We start from the raw sequence: 16,560 nt of genomic DNA, 5'->3' as shown, positions 1-16,560 counted from the left end.
ATTTGGGATGCGGAACGCACCAGCCACTTTCCAACGCCTGGTTAACACAGTATTGGCTGGAGTTCCTAATTGTAGTGCTTACCTTGATGATCTGGTAATTTATTCAACTGAGTGGTCTGATCATGTTAAAACTCTAAGGGTAGTGTGTGAACGTCTAGCAACCGCTTCTCTAACCCTGAACTTAGCAAAGTGCGAGTTTGGGAAGGCCACTGTTACTTATCTTGGTAAACAGGTCGGCCATGGTCAGGTGCGCCCTGTAGATGCCAAGGTCTCAGCTATAAATGCATTTCCCGCACCTACCACCAGAAGAGAGCTCCGCCGTTTTTTAGGGATGGTTGGCTACTACCGTAGTTTCTGTAAAAATTTCTCTGCGGTAGTTGCTCCATTAACGGATTTGCTCAGTCCGGCGAGAAAATGTGTATGGTCTGAAGATTGTTGTACTGCTTTCAACACTGCTAAAGCACTCTTGTGTAGTACTCCTGTTCTTGCTGCGCCAGATTTTGAACGACCGTTTAAACTGGAGGTAGATGCAAGTGCCAGAGGTGCTGGTGCTGTTCTACTGCAGCAGGGCCAGATGTCAGACAAACTATTCCACCATTGAACAAGAAGCTCTAGCTTTGTTGTTAGCTCTGCAGTACTTTGAAGTTTATGTTGGTTCCAGTGCATTACCAGTGATAGTGTATACTGACCATAACCCCTTAGTTTTTCTCCACCGGATGTACAACCAGAACCAACGCCTTATGCGTTGGGCACTTGTCGTGCAAAATTATAATTTGGAGATCCGCCACAAAAGGGGTTGGATAATGTGTTGGCAGATGCTTTGTCTCGTGTGTAATGATCTAGGTTTTTTTTGTTATCCCGGCAGGATGATTATTGAATTTTGGGTGTTGTGATGGTACGTGTGTCGCAAACCATTGTGGTTTGCTCTTTTAAGGGTGGGAGTGTTACGGATACAGGTATCCTGTGTTTTTGTGTGTTTCTACTCCTTCTGCCCTAATCACAGGTGTCCTGTATGTTCCTGATTGGTGGTCGTTGAGGTGTCTGCTGATTGGACCAATCAGTGAACATTCCTGTGCATTGCACCACCTGTTACTCGTTTTTTCAATCACACATCCCATTATATAAAAACCAGTCACTTGTGTTTGTAGAGAGAGAGAGAATATTTCTGTATGTGAGTATGGACACTGTGGTGTCCTGTTTTTGGTTACTCACTAAGTTGCTGGTTACTATGATTGGTAATTTTGTTAGACCACTGTTTGGTATGTGAGTAATGGATACTGTGATGTCCTGTGTTTAGAGAGCTCATTAATTTGCTGGTTACTCTGTTTGGTAACTATTGTGTGTTTCTGGGAAAAAGGGGAGTTTGAGCTAGCTGCCCTTGGGCATACATTTCCCGTAGAAAGAACTGTCTATAAACACTAGTTAGACCTGAGCGGACCACCCACTGTATTTTTGTATGGTAGCAGTAGCCTAGCGGTTCTTGAGGCAAGCAAGATCAGTTTAGGGGTGTTTTACACTATTGTTTCATTTCTTGGGTCCTGCTCAGCCCTTTTTCCCAAACCTTTACCGTGTGTTCAGAAATAAACCATTTGTGTTTGACGGTAGTTCATGGTTGTTGTGTCATATTTGTTCTCACTGTTCCATGCCACACTTATAATTTACATGAATTATGTTACGGGTCTCATGTCCATCACCCTAGACGTTCAAAGCCACGGGGTTCGTAACAGTCATGCTGTCCTAGCAACGTTCCTTGAGCCTGGATAGCTTGTTGGAAGCTGTCTTCGTTTGCCCCGTGCTGTTTCTCTGTTGGGTCCATGGCCAGATCGTTCTGTTAGGCTATGGTTCAACCCAGCACTCAGAGAAACAAACACGACTAAGGGAGTGGAAGAAACAAAAATTATTTTAATAAAAGTTCAATTTGTCTTAGTCCAAAAACAACTGAAGAAAAGGAACAGAGTGGGCTAGTCGGCTCCGGAGGAAGGAGAGGCTGAGGCAGGCAGGCAGGCAGGTTGGGAGGTATGTCTGAACTGAAGACAAAACAAACGACAGGTTAAGGAGAGTAAAGAGCCAGGCTGAAGACAAAGACAATTTAACTCTACTGGTGAGCCAAGTTACCGCTCTGGTAAGAACAACGATCTGGCGCCGGTGGAATGCCATGCCCAGGAATTAGTAGTGCAGGTTGATGAGAGAATAGGATGCAGCTGCGTAGGCAGGAATCACTGGAAACAACCCGCAGCTGCACAGGAGAGGCAGATCCTGAGCACGCCCCCCGATCCACTCCAGACACACCCACATAATGGGGACAAACACACATACAGATACAACAGACAAAGAGGGGACAAAACAAGGAGGAAGGGAAACAGAAAAGGGAGAGACAAGCTGCCCACATAACACAGTACTACATAGAGCAATGACTACATGGAACACTATTCCACATTAGGTAACTGATGCAAGCAGTAGAATGAGATTTTAAAAAACAGATAGATGATGGTGTTAGAGAGCCTGAAGAGTCCCAACATTCCTGCGTGATAAAAATACACCTAATGGAACAGCGGACTGTGAAGAGACGCACACACATACGCACACAAACACTAGCACACAAACTCTACACATACGCACATTGTAATATTGTTGTATGGATGCATTATTCATTTTGGATTGTAGTTATGTAGTGTTGTAATTATGTTATATGATGTACTGTTTTATCTTTTGTTTTATGTGCAATGTAAGTGCCTTAATGTGTTTGGACCCCAGGAAGAGTAGCTGCTGCCTTGGCAGGAACTAATAGGGATCCCTAATAAATACAAATAGCCTTCTTAGACTCAAGAACTCTGAAGCAACTATCAGCAGACAAAAAATAATCATTAAAAACAGAGATCACCCAGGAAGAAATATTAGATATTGTTAAAACATTCACACAGAGAAAAGCTCCAGGAATTAATGGCTTTCCCATAGAATTCTATACAACATTTTGGGACAAAGTAGCCCCCCTATTTGCACAAATGACAACACACGTCACTTAATTCAGTACTTCCTAGTTCCGTGTATCAAACCAGGAATATATGTCTTACCAGACTTGATACATATACATTAAACAGGGTTTATTAAAAATAGACACTTACAAACAAATACAAGAACATATTAAAGTTTAGTACAACACGCAAAAAACAAGATATAGATTTATCAATAATGGCTATTGATGACGAAAAGTATTTCGATCATCTTGAATGATCTTTCGTATTCAAAACTTTGGAAGCTTTCAACTTTCCAGCTGAAATAATACATTTAATACAGTGGGGGAAAAAAGTATTTAGTCAGCCACCAATTGTGCAAGTTCTCCCACTTAAAAAGATGAGAGGCCTGTAATTTTCATCATAGGTACACATCAACTATGACAGACAAATTGAGGAAAACAAATCCAGAAAATCACATTGTAGGATTTTTAATGAATTTATTTGCAAATTATGGTGGAAAATAAGTATTTGGTCACCTACAAACAAGCAAGATTTCTGCTCTCACAGACCTGTAACTTCTTCTTTAAGAGGCTCCTCTGTCCTCCACTCGTTACCTGTATTAATGGCACCTGTTTGAACTTGTTATCAGTATAAAAGACACCTGTCCACAACCTCAAACAGTCACACTCCAAAATCCACTATGGCCAAGACCAAAGAGCTGTCAAAGGACACCAGAAACAAAATTGTAGACCTGCACCAGGCTGGCAAGACTGAATCTGCAATAGGTAAGCAGCTTGGTTTGAAGAAATCAACTGCAGGAGCAATTATTAGGAAATGGAAGACATACAAAACCACTGATAATCTCCCTCAATCTGGGGCTCCACGCAAGATCTCACCCCGTGTGGTCAAAATGATCACAAGAACGGTGAGCAAAAATCCCAGAACCACACGGGGGGACCTAGTGAATGACCTGCAGAGAGCTGGGACCAAAGTAACAAAGCCTACCATCAGTAACACACTACGCCGCCAGGGACTCAAATCCTGCAGTGCAAGACGTGTCCCCCTGCTTAAGCCAGTACATGTCCAGGCCCGTCTGAAGTTTGCTAGAGTGCATTTGGATGATCCAGAAGAGGATTGGGAGAATGTCATATGGTCAGATGAAACCAAAATATAACTTTTTGGTAAAAACTCAACTCGTCGTGTTTGGAGGACAAAGAATGCTGAGTTGCATCCAAAGAACACCATACCTACTGTGAAGCATGGGGGTGGAAACATCATGCTTTGGGGCTGTTTTTCTGCAAAGGGACCAGGACGACTGATCCGTGTAAAGGAAAGAATGAATGGGGCCATGTATCGTGAGATTTTGAGTGAAAACCTCCTTCCATCAGCAAGGGCATTGAAGATGAAACGTTGCCCGCCCGGGAGTGGCCTAGCCAGTCTCCAGATCTCAACCCCATAGAAAATCTTTGGAGGGAGTTGAAAGTCTGTGTTGCCCAGCGACAGCCCCAAAACATCACTGCTCTAGAGGAGATCTGCATGGAGGAATGGGCCAAAATACCAGCAACAGTGTGTGAAAACCTTGTGAAGACTTACAGAAAACGTTTGACCTGTGTCATTGCCAACAAAGGGTATATAACAAAGTATTGAGAAACTTTTGTTATTGACCAAATACTTATTTTCCACCATAATTTGCAAATAAATTCATTAAAAATCCTACAATGTGATTTTCTGGATTAATTTTTCTCATTTTGTCTGTCATAGTTGACGTGTACCTATGTCACGGATTCTGCCGAGGCTGCTCCTCCTCCTTGCTCAGGCAGGCTTCGGCGTTCGTCGTCCCCGGAGTACTAGCTACTGCCGTTCGATGTTATCGGTATTTGTTTAGTTTTGTCTGTATTGTTTACACCTGTTCGTCATTATGTTAATTGTTTCCCTTATAATTACCCCGGTCTCTCATCTGTACTTTGTGTGTGATTGTTTTCCCCTTCAAGGTTGTCTATTTTGTGAGCGGGTTATTTCCTCCCTGCGTGGAGTTATTTTCTGTGTCCTTTTGGATCCTTTTCGTATTAAAAGTACGTATCCGAGAGTTCTGTGTCCTGCGCCTGACTTCGTTTACCGCATACCATGGAGTCAGCAGGAGCGACGGCACCGACTGGATCACTCGAGGAGCGCGTCCTACAACAGGCAGCGATGCTCCAAAATCTTGGTGCCGCTATGGATAACGTTATGAACACTTTGGGACGATGGGAGAGAGGAGGTTTGCCCACACCTCCTCCAACAATACCACCACCATCAGCTACTCCTATCGTCTCACATCCGGAGTCCAGTGGGATTCTGATGGCACCGCAGCCGGGTGTCAGGGTTTCCTGCTCCATGTGGAACTTTACCTGGCAACCATTCACCCGGCACCCTCGGGATACGAGAACGTGTCCGCCCTCATCTCCTGTCTGTCCGGCAAGGCACTGGAGTGGGCCAACGCCGAGTGGGGAGGGATAGACGCCGCTACTGTGAACTATGCGGAGTTCACCCGCCACTTCAGGGCAGTGTTCGATCATCCCCCGGAGGGGAAGGCGGCGGGTGAGCGTCTATTCCACCTCAGACAGGGGAGGAGGAGCGCGCAGGAATTCGCACTGGACTTCCGGACTCTGGCTGCCAATTCGGGATGGAATGAGAGGGCCCTCATCGACCACTACAGATGCAGCCTTAGGGAGGACGTTCGTCGAGAGCTGGCCTGCAGGGACACCAACCTAAGCTTCGATCAGCTGGTGGACATGTCGATTCGCTTGGATACCCTGTTGGCTACCCGCGGAGGTCCAGCGCTGGGGCCGTCCATTCCATCCCCCAGCACCTCCGAGCCGAGCCCTATGGAGCTCGGGGGTGCTGGTAGTAGGGAGGCCAGGAAGGAGGCTGTCCCCTGCACCAACTGTGGCCGCCGAGGACACACGGCGGTTCGGTGCTGGGGAGGGTCTCCTCGGATTCGAGGCAGCATGCAGCGCACTGATGAGTCATTCCCGGTGAGTAAGGTCCCAACTCACCCAGAGCTCTCTGCTGTTCATATGTGTATCCAAGTGATGTTTCCAGAAGTTTCTTCTTACTCCCAGCATAAGGCGCTAGTCGATTCAGGCACAGCTGGGAATTTTATCGATCGCCATTTCTCAAATAAGTTAGGGATCCCTATATTACCAGTCGATGTGCCCTTCCCTATCCATGCCCTAGATAGCCGGCCTTTGGGGTCGGGATTGATTAGGGAGGTCACAGCGCCACTGAAGATGAAAACGCAGAAGGGTCATGAGGAGACTATACAGTTGTATTTAATTGACTCTCCTGCGTTTCCAGTGGTGTTGGGACTTCCCTGGTTAATATCTCATGACCCCAACATTTCATGGCAACAGAGGGCTCTCAAGGGATGGTCTGATCAGTGTGTGGGGCAGTGTGTAGGTGTTTCCATAGGGGCAACGACGGTGGAGAGTCCGAACCAAATGCCCACAATGCACATTCCTCCTGAGTATGCTGATTTGGCAAGCGCCTTCTGTAAGAAGAAGGCGACTCAATTACCACCTCATCGACAGGGGGATTGTGCGATAGACCTCCAGGTTGGCGTGGCGCTCCCTCGCAGCCATGTGTATCCTCTGTCTCAGGAGGAGACGGCTGCTATGGAGACATACGTCGCCGAATCCTTGAGACAGGGATACATAAGGCCTTCCACTTCTCCTGCGTCCTCAAGTTTCTTTTTTGTGAAGAAGAAGGATGGGGGTTTACGCCCGTGTATTGATTACCGTGGTCTCAATCAGATCACTATTACATACAGCTATCCTCTCCCTCTGATAGCTAGTATGACGGAGTCATTACACGGGATGCGCTTCTTCACAAAATTGGATCTCAGGAGCTCTTACAACCTGGTGCGCATTTGGGAGGAAGATGAGTGGAAAACAGCCTTCAGTACCACCTCGGGTCACTATGAGTACCTCGTCATGCCATACGGTCTAATGAATGCTCCTTCAGTCTTCCAATCATTTGTAGACAAGATTTTCCGGGATTTGCATGGACACGGGGTAGTGGTGTATATTGATGACATTCTGATATACTCCGCTACACGTACCGAGCATGTGTCCCTGGTACGTCGGGTGCTGGGTAGACTGTTGGAGCATGATCTGTATGTGAAGGCAGAGAAATGTCTGTTTTTCCAGGAGTCCATCTCCTTCCTGGGACACCGGTTGTCTACGTCAGGGGTGGAGATGGAGATTGACCGCGTTTCAGCCGTGCGTAATTGGCAGACTCCAACTACAGTAAAGGAGGTGCAGCGGTTTTTGGGTTTTGCCAATTACTACCGGAGGTTTATCCAGGGTTTTGGACAGGTAGAGGCTCCCATTACCTCCTGCTAAAGGGGGGCCCGGTGCGTTTGCAGTGGTCGGCTGAGGCGGACAGGGCGTTTAGTCATTTGAAGGACCTGTTCACCTCAGCTCCGGTGCTGGCACATCCGGATCCCTCTTTGGCGTTCCAAGTCGAGGTGGATGTGTCCGAGGCGGGGATCGGTGCTATACTGTCTCAGCACTCGGGCACGCCTCCAAAACTCAGCCCCTGTGCTTTCTATTCTAAGAAGCTCAGTCCGGCGGAGCGCAATTATGACGTGGGGGACAGGGAGCTGCTAGCTGTGGTCCAGGCCCTGAAGGTGTGGAGACATTGGCTTGAGGGGGCTAACCACCCTTTTCTCATTCTGACTGACCATCGTAACCTGGAGTACATCCGGGCAGCGAAGAGACTGAACCCTCGTCAGGCTAGGTGGGCCATGTTTCTGGCCCGGTTTGTCTTTAAGAACACGTATATCCCCGGGTCACAGAACGTTAAGGCAGATGCCCTGTCCCGACGATATGACACAGAGGAGAGGTCCATTGAGCCCACTCCCATACTACCGGAGTCTTGTCTCGTGGCACCGGTGGTGTGGGAGGTCGACACGGAAATCGAGCGGACGTTACGTACCGACCCTTCTCCCCCAGAGTGTCCAGAGGGACGGAAGTACGTGCCGCTCGAGGTCCGTGACCGACTGATTTATTAAGCTCACACGTCACCCTCCTCTGGTCATCCTGGTATTGGTCGGACGGTGCACTGTTTTAGCGGGAAGTACTGGTGGCCCACCTTAGCTAAGGACGTGAGAGTTTACGTTTCTTCCTGCTCAGTGTGCGCCCAGTGTAAGGCGCCTAGACACCTGCCCAGGGGGAAGTTACAACCTCTCCCCGTTCCACAACGGCCGTGGTCTCACCTGTCGGTGGACTTTGTCACGGACCTTCCCCCCTCCCAGGGGAATACCACGATCTTGGTTGTTGTGGATCGGTTTTCTAAGGCCTGCCGTCTCATCCCTATGCCAGGTCTTCCTACAGCCCTACAAACGGCCGAAGCCCTGTTTACTCACGTTTTCCGGCACTACGGGGTGCCTGAGGATATAGTGTCTGATCGGGGTCCCCAGTTCACCTCTAGAGTGTGGAGGGCGTTTATGGAACGTTTGGGGGTCTCGATCAGCCTTACCTCGGGTTTTCACCCTGAGAGTAATGGGCAGGTGGAGAGAGTAAACCAAGATGTGGGTAGGTTTCTGAGGTCCTACTGCCAGGACCGGCAGGAGGATTGGTCGGGGTATATTCCCTGGGCAGAGATAGCCCAAAACTCACTCTGCCACTCCTCCACTAATCTCACTCCTTTCTAGTGTGTGTTGGGCTATCAGCCGGTTCTGGCACCCTGGCATCAGAGCCAGATCGAGGCTCCTGCGGTGGATGAATGGTTTCGGCGCTCGGAGGAGACATTGAACGCTGCGCAAGTCCATCTGCAGCGGGCCATCAGACGGCAAAAGGCGAGCGCCGATCGCCACCGCAGTGAGGGTCCGGTTTATGCACCGGGAGATCGGGTCTGGCTCTCGACCAGAAACCTGCCCCTTCACCTGCCCTGCCGGAAGCTGGCAGGGCAGCTCCAGGAGAATGAGGTACGAGAGGCCCCTCCGCCCCCACTAGACATCGAAGGGGCTCCGGCGTACTCAGTCCGTTCCATCGTGGATTCGAGGCGTCGGATGGGGGGTCTGCAGTATCTCGTGGAGTGGGAGGGGTACGGTCCGGAGGAACGGTGCTGGGTCCCTAGGAGGGACATCCTAGATCCCTCCCTGTTGACAGAGTTCCACCGGAGTCACCCAACTCGCCCTGCTCCGCGTCCTCCTGGCCGTCCCCGAGGCCGGGGTCGGCGCGCGTCAAGGGGGGGTACTGTCACGGATTCTGCCGAGGCTGCTCCTCGTCCTTGCTCGGGCAGGCTTCGGCGTTCGTCATCCCCGGAGTACTAGCTACTGCCGTTCCATGTCATCGGTGTTTGTTTCGTTTTGTCTGTATTGTTTACACCTGTTCGTCATTATGTTAATTGTTTCCCTTATAATTACCCCTGTCTCTCATCTGTACTTTGTGTGTGATTGTTTTCCCCTTCAAGGTTGTCTATTTTGTGAGCGGGTTATTTCCTCCCTGCGTGGAGTTATTTTCTGTGTCCTTTTGGATCCTTTTCGTATTAAAAGTACGTATCCGAGAGTTCTGTGTCCTGCGCCTGACTTTGTTTACCGCATCTCACAGACAGTCGTGACAACCTATGATGAAAATTACAGGCCTCTCATCTTTTTAAGTGGGAGAACATGCACAATTGGTGGCTGACTAAATACTTTTTTCCCCCACTGTATAAATATTGTATAAATGTCCTAAAGCAATAAAATACACGAATATCTTACTTTCTCTTTCTTTGGTGAGACTGGCTCTGTTTCCAGGCTTGAGCCTTTTTCTGCCTGAACCAGGCACTCAAGGGCTTTCTCATATGAATCTGAAAACATCACGAAACAGGAGCTTATCAGTTCAGAAAAAAATAATATTGGTGCTTTGCATCCTACAAATGGAGTAATGGCATTCCAGCAAAGCCCTCTTTGCACAGGAGTTGAACACACTCCCGTATCACATTTGTGGCTCGAGTGAAAAGAAGTTCATCCTTCAATCCAGAGAGATGGAAAATATCAAGCAGTGATGATAGCAGGGGATATGCGAAAAGGTCTGTCTTGTTCCTAAATGTTTTGTACACAATCAAAGTGTCTCCATGTTCATCTTATCCTTCTTATCATTCTTTTTAAACTGGCCAAGAAAATTATCGAAGGGGAAGCGAGAGATTTTGTCAAGAACACCAAATGCTTGTGCTTCATGACTGAGATGGGTTAGACAATACATATATGTTATGTTTTCCTTCCCATACAGGCAGCTGCAGTGGTCCACAAACAATACCAGGAGGTTTCCGGCATAGTCTGTGTGGTCTGCACACAAGGATAGACTTAGGAAGGGTATGGCAACTGCAAGCAACATTAAGTTTTCATTCAATTATATATTTAGTTATTAATTAGGACTACATCAGTCTAGTATTGGTGCTATATGTTCAGTGTAGTATTATCTGCATGCACAGAGTAAAAATTGTCCACCATCCTTAGACACACACATAAAAAAACATACCATGGAGATTGGTGTAAACTACAGTGTACAATAGAAATTTACAGAACTCAGTTGCCTTCCAACGGTCAGACTCATTCAGTGATCTGGGTTTTCTGTTGATTTCTGGTGGAGTGTGAGGTCTTAGGTCAGTCAGCTGTGAAGATACATGTCTGACAACAGCTGGACCTAAACGTGTTTTCAGTGGCCCTTTCTGCATTAGAGTTATCAGTTTCCGTGTAACTCCCAAACATACCAGGTATGTAGTCAAGACGAAACGGTGTCACCAAATCAATTGACAATGATCCTAAAGGTGTTGTCCCACTGTAATGAGAGTCATCAGTAAAATCATCAAAAGTGTGGTGGTTGGACCTCGGAGGAGCTGTTGTTTCTGGTAAGGTCATACGATTCACGTAGTAGACTCCCTTTTGACTGCATTTGTCACAGCCATAGTAGCCATTGTGACCTTTTGCATTTCTGACAAAGGCCATTGCTGGTGCCACACAAATAATGGCAGAGATTTGGACTTTAAGATTTCTGTCTCCAAAAAAAACACCTTCAGTTTCCAGCTGCTGCATTTCCTCAACAAGGTCATGCAAGAAATCAAGACTGGTTGTTTTTTTCTCCCCAAAGACATTCCAATGACAAATGGTGACTTGTTTGTCTGGACCATGCCTCTAGCCCTAAGATAGGCCAGAATTAAGCATTTGAGCTCTTGTATAGAGGAAGGCCATCAATATTGATTTGGAGGGACACTGACTCAGACAACTCTGTATGAAAATATGTTGTAAGGTGGGACAGCACACCATGTTTAATGCCAGCGTGGAAATAAGTTCCCCCAGAGACTTTCCACCACTGGTTTTGTTTTCAACAAAGTCTGTGAATCCTTTGGTAGGACAATTTGGGTATTTTCGTGGATAGAATCTTGAGTAGTTCAGTTAATGACGAATGTGGAATTTGTTTCTAAGAGCCCAATCTGAAAGTAACTTTCTGATATCATCCTCCTCGTCTGTACTTTCATCAATGCTCTCCTCTGTGCTCTCATCAAAGCTCTCGTTAACCCCACCCTCACTACCACTTAGTGTGCAAACATCAGCTGGCTCAACCCTACTATTTGACTCCTGCGTTGGAAGAGCCACTTGCACAAAATTGCTTATGCCATAACAATGATGCCTCTCTTCCCTTTACACAGATCCTGACGTTAGTTTTTGCAACTCCACTCTGAATTTTTATATTTTTACTCCAGTAACTGGACATTTTACCTGGAAACTTTCAGTATATAGATTGGATATCTGCAAAGAAAATAAAATGTTACAATCAACTCTGGAATGTTCAACATCACTTTAAGTCAACAACAAAACAATGCAAGATTGGTCACTGGTTATCTAAGAAGGGCAACAACAGGAAAATGTAATGTCAATTAATGTAGTTTACACCAATCTCCATGGTATGTTTCTTTATTTGTGTGTCTAAGGATGGTGGACAATTTTTACTCTGTCCATGCAGATAATACTACACTGAACATATAGCACCAATACTAGACTGATGTAGTCCTAATTAATAACTAAATATATCATTGAAGACACAGGAGGGCTGAGTATTTCCTAAAAAAAAATGACATTATAATTGCTTTAGTCAGTATATTCACTTTATTGTTGTATAAACTTGTCAATTGTAAACAAATGAAAATGCATCAGCTGATTTCGTGGACACAATAGTAGCACATCAATTAGTCAAATACTGTGTGTAGGTTAGACCTGATGTCACTTGTTTAGTGCATTTTCTCAGAATATGATGTTCCCTCAGCTTTGTGGAGCTAAAAAAAAACATATATTTGACATGAGCTGGCTGATCGCAGAACTGTGTTAAAAAGATGTACAGTTAATTATTTTGGCGATTGGTCTACCATTGCGGACCTGCACCCTAATTCTCAAAAGGTTATGATTCACCATTAAAAGGCGTTATTTACATTCTGTGTGGTACCACATATCCCCATATGATTGGTACAACCTTTTGGACCATTTAATGGGGTGTTTTGATCGGGTGTAGTGTTAGCTTGAATTTGTGGATTCTTGACCTTGTTCCTCAGGCTCAAGGCTCAGGTATGGCAACTAGGATTAATTATTTTAGAGATAGATATCTTACAGTGAGGGAGATTTGTCATCGATAGCTGTTGCTTTGTTGTCCAAGCAGGTTCTAACCATAAGTACAAATCACAAACTGAATTGGTATGTAAAGTGTCAAATCAACACTACATATTGTGTATCCCATTACCTGTCATCTTTAAATGTCTTAGAATATCATGAAGGGGGGGGCATCATACGTAAAACAATAATTGTGATGAAAGTCTACGGATCTTTAATTGTGGCATTTCTTCAACAGGACTTCTCTGTCTGGTTCCTGAAAGATGTTGATGATGGAACTCAAGCTCCACTAGCACATGCGCCCCACAACATTAGACATGAAACGCTCCTGTCCATCTTCAATACCTTAAGCAACACACACAATGATATCCCCATAGACACGTAGGGTGGTTTGTGCCCACATTCAGTTTAAATTCATTCCCTGGTTGGCTGAATCTTCAGTTAGAACATTTTACTGACTCATCATCTCTGATTAAGTTATTCCAGCAACAATTGAGAGAAATTTATCATATTTTTTAAAACTTGTTTAGAACATTATAACATTTGTTAATGGAAACTGAAAACTAAGGAAGACTTTACAGAACATATTGCCTAGGGGCCTCTTAAGTCTAGAGCCTGCACTGTTTGTAAGTCTGAAACATCTATGTAAATACATTACACTGCAGTTTTGTGCTAAAGGTTGTTGCACAAGACCATGTTAAAGGTAGTATTGTTAACCAATACCTAATACCATATCTTAACTTGTGTATTATTGTAAAATAAAGCTGCATTTCCTGTCATTTTCGTTCTATATTCACTAAAACTCTCCTTCACAATGCCCAAGATTAGTGAATAGGTTACTTAAAAGTGAAAGTATCCAAGCTATCTACTTGTAAGAACACACAAAAGTAGTGCAACTTGCTATTACATTGAAATTGCATTATGTGATTACAAAATGTGGAACTTCATAATGGACATTTTCCAGACAAAGCTGAATGGTACGGTTCAATTATTGTCAAATCCGTGTGGTTTAGATTTTAAAAAATATATATTGTTTTCAGCAATAGTAGCAGTACTTATTACATTTATGAGAAGGTGTTACAGCAGGTCACACGCACAGGTCCTCATGTCGAAGTTCCTCCACCGACACTTAGCAGAGTGGCTTGCCGCTCAAGAAACGCTAGTGGACCGATGAGCGATTTGCCGAATATCGGCTTGCGGATGGTCTGCCGCCGGAGGCCTGACCGAGTCACAGAAATGTACGTTCAGCCTGTTAATGATTTAAGTCCGATTGGACTTATCTTACTAAATCTGCATGGTTTAACATAGTTTCTTTAGTTTTTGACCTCAACATTCTTGCTGGATAGATAGTTTAATAGCTAACATGCTAACGGCGCTAGCTAACCTATGTGGATGCCTCCATCTAGTTCCCAAGAGCAGCAGACCTGTATGTCAACTTTGCATTCGAACTTTAATCATCTGTAAAGGTATTTTACATGAAATCATACTAGCTAGCTAGATAAATGTTTCTTTAAAAAGCCTGTTGATGTCGTTGGCTGTTTCTTTGGAGCTAGCTAGCTAAGCTATCACTAGCTAGCTAGGTGGTTAATGTTCCAGCAGGGGGTCCAGCGGAGGCGATGGCGTCAATGGTCTCATCCATGGCAGCCCTCTCCTGTGCCCTCTGTGTTCTGAGGGCTGCCCGACGCTCTTTCTCCTCTGCCTCAGCCCTCTCCTTCTCACCCCTCTCCTGCCACTGGCACGTGTATTCCTCCCCGGTGAGGCATGTGGCGACCACAGGGAGTCTTCTGTATCGGTCTAGCCGATACTTCAGGACAGTGAGGATGTGCCCCAGGTCCTTCGCTATCAGCCCCCCCTCTATTAGGGGGTGCTCTTCTAAAGCTAGGGCTGGGACTGGAGCAGGGGCTGAGGATCCTCCTGTGGTCACTGGGGAGGAGGTGCTGATGGACGGCACAGCTGGTTCCAGGAGAGATGGTGGTGGGACCAGGTAGGGACCTCCCAGTGTGTAGTGTCCACCGGGGAAACACTTGGGGTAGATGATAAATGGGGGTACGTCCTCCCCAGCTGCGTTGAAACAGGCCAGCACTGTGATGTGCTCCTTGGTCCCCGGAGCCTGCTGGTACATGTGTTTTGCGTCCCAGGGAGCCAGCAAGTGCTTCTCATAAGAAGTGAAGAAGGTGTCATTCGTCAGACGTGTGGCACACTCAGCTCTCCCCCTGTCCAGGGTGTCCGGCCTTCTCAAGCTCAGGTTCTTGTCCCTCCTCCTGAACATTTCCCACCACCTCTTCCCCAGTGGTGGGATTGTTTCCCCTGGGTACCGAAACCTACAATAGATTATAATATATAATTGTCCATCCAGGATGAAAATGTTTGTTTTGGCATCACCATACACATCCACATTTACATCACACACATTGAGAACAGTCAGTCCACCAATCTACATACATAAACACATAAAACACCAAATACCTGCGTATTTTGTCGGCGTATTTTTATGCAGAAAAGCAGAGATGGGTGGCTAACAAGAAAAAATAAACATACACACACTCTCTCACACACACACACATTAATGCAAATATGTAAATACATTGTAATTACTTGTTTATTTTATATGTATGCTACATTTTATTTTAGGATTGGAGATATTTAGGCCTACAGATTGTGTTATCCTTTTCCAACAATGGCCATGTGCAGTTGTGCTTACTCACAGTTGGTGGAGAGGGCATGGTTAGGAGAGATGGTGGCTGACAAGGAAAAATAAAATACAACATGCACACACTCTCTCTCTCTCACTCTCCCACACACACACACACACACACACAATCATATGTGAATATGTAAATCAATTGTAATTACTTGTTTATTTTATGTATGCTCCATTTCATTTTATATGTGGATAGTTTGTGGGTAAATTCTGTGTGCTTTTGTCTGAGTTACAAAACATAACTCTCTCGCGGGTGCCAGTCGTGTATAGCCGTAACGGAAATTTTGGTGACCTTATTTGACCTTTTCTGGTGCTTTTGAGACACTGTTCGATCCCTCCTTGGGGCACTACTTGCTGAGTTATTAAAACACTAAACAATCACAATACAGTAGCTCTTGGTCATTCTATTAGGTATTATTATTCTAATATGTATTAATTATAGAATTGTGTCAGTTATTAATGATAAACCTTTACACTGCACTCTTCCTCCCCTCCCTCCTCATCTCTCTATGTTTCAGCTCCAGATGACAAAACCTGCACACACTCCATGATTTGCAGGTCTGCCGACTTCCTTTTGGTCACACATTTTATTCAGAGAAATATCCAATAAACTAAAGACATTTCTTTAACTGTGAATGTACTTTATTGCAGACATTTTCCTGAAATAAAATGGAGCATACATAAATAAAAAAGGTTATTACAATTTATTTACATTGGGTCTAATGTGGGGGTGTGAGTGTGAGAAAGTCATGTTTTGTAACTCAGACAAAACCACACAGACTATTGTGTGCGTGTGTGGGAGAGCGAGAGAATGTGTGTGCATGTTGTATTTTATTTTTCCCTGTCAGCCACCATCTCTCCTAACCATGCCCTCTCCACCAACTGTGAGTAAGCACCACTGCACATGTCTGTTGTGGGAAATAGATAACACAATCTGTAGGCCTAAATATCTCCAATCCTAAAATAAAATGGAGCATACATATAAAATAAACAAGGAATTACAATATATTTACATATTTGCATACTAATGTGTGTGTGTTTTATTTTTCTTGTTAGCCACCCATCTCTGCTTTTCTGCTTCATAAAAAGCTGAGGTCTGGAACTCCATCCAGGTAATCTCTCTCCATTCCTTGGCCTTGGTTGCCTGATGACTCACCCTGAATTTTAATCGCTACATATATTCATTGTGGAGAACAGACTTTGGCTTGAGCAATGTGGATGGATAGCCAATAATTTTGCAGGACAATAAACATATTTGCCTGCCACTCCTGGGAACCCTG

The sequence above is a fragment of the Coregonus clupeaformis genome, chromosome 8 (genome assembly GCF_020615455.1).
Source record: "Coregonus clupeaformis isolate EN_2021a chromosome 8, ASM2061545v1, whole genome shotgun sequence".
Taxonomy (NCBI): domain Eukaryota; kingdom Metazoa; phylum Chordata; class Actinopteri; order Salmoniformes; family Salmonidae; genus Coregonus; species Coregonus clupeaformis.
Note: the sequence above shows the minus strand (reverse complement) of the source record.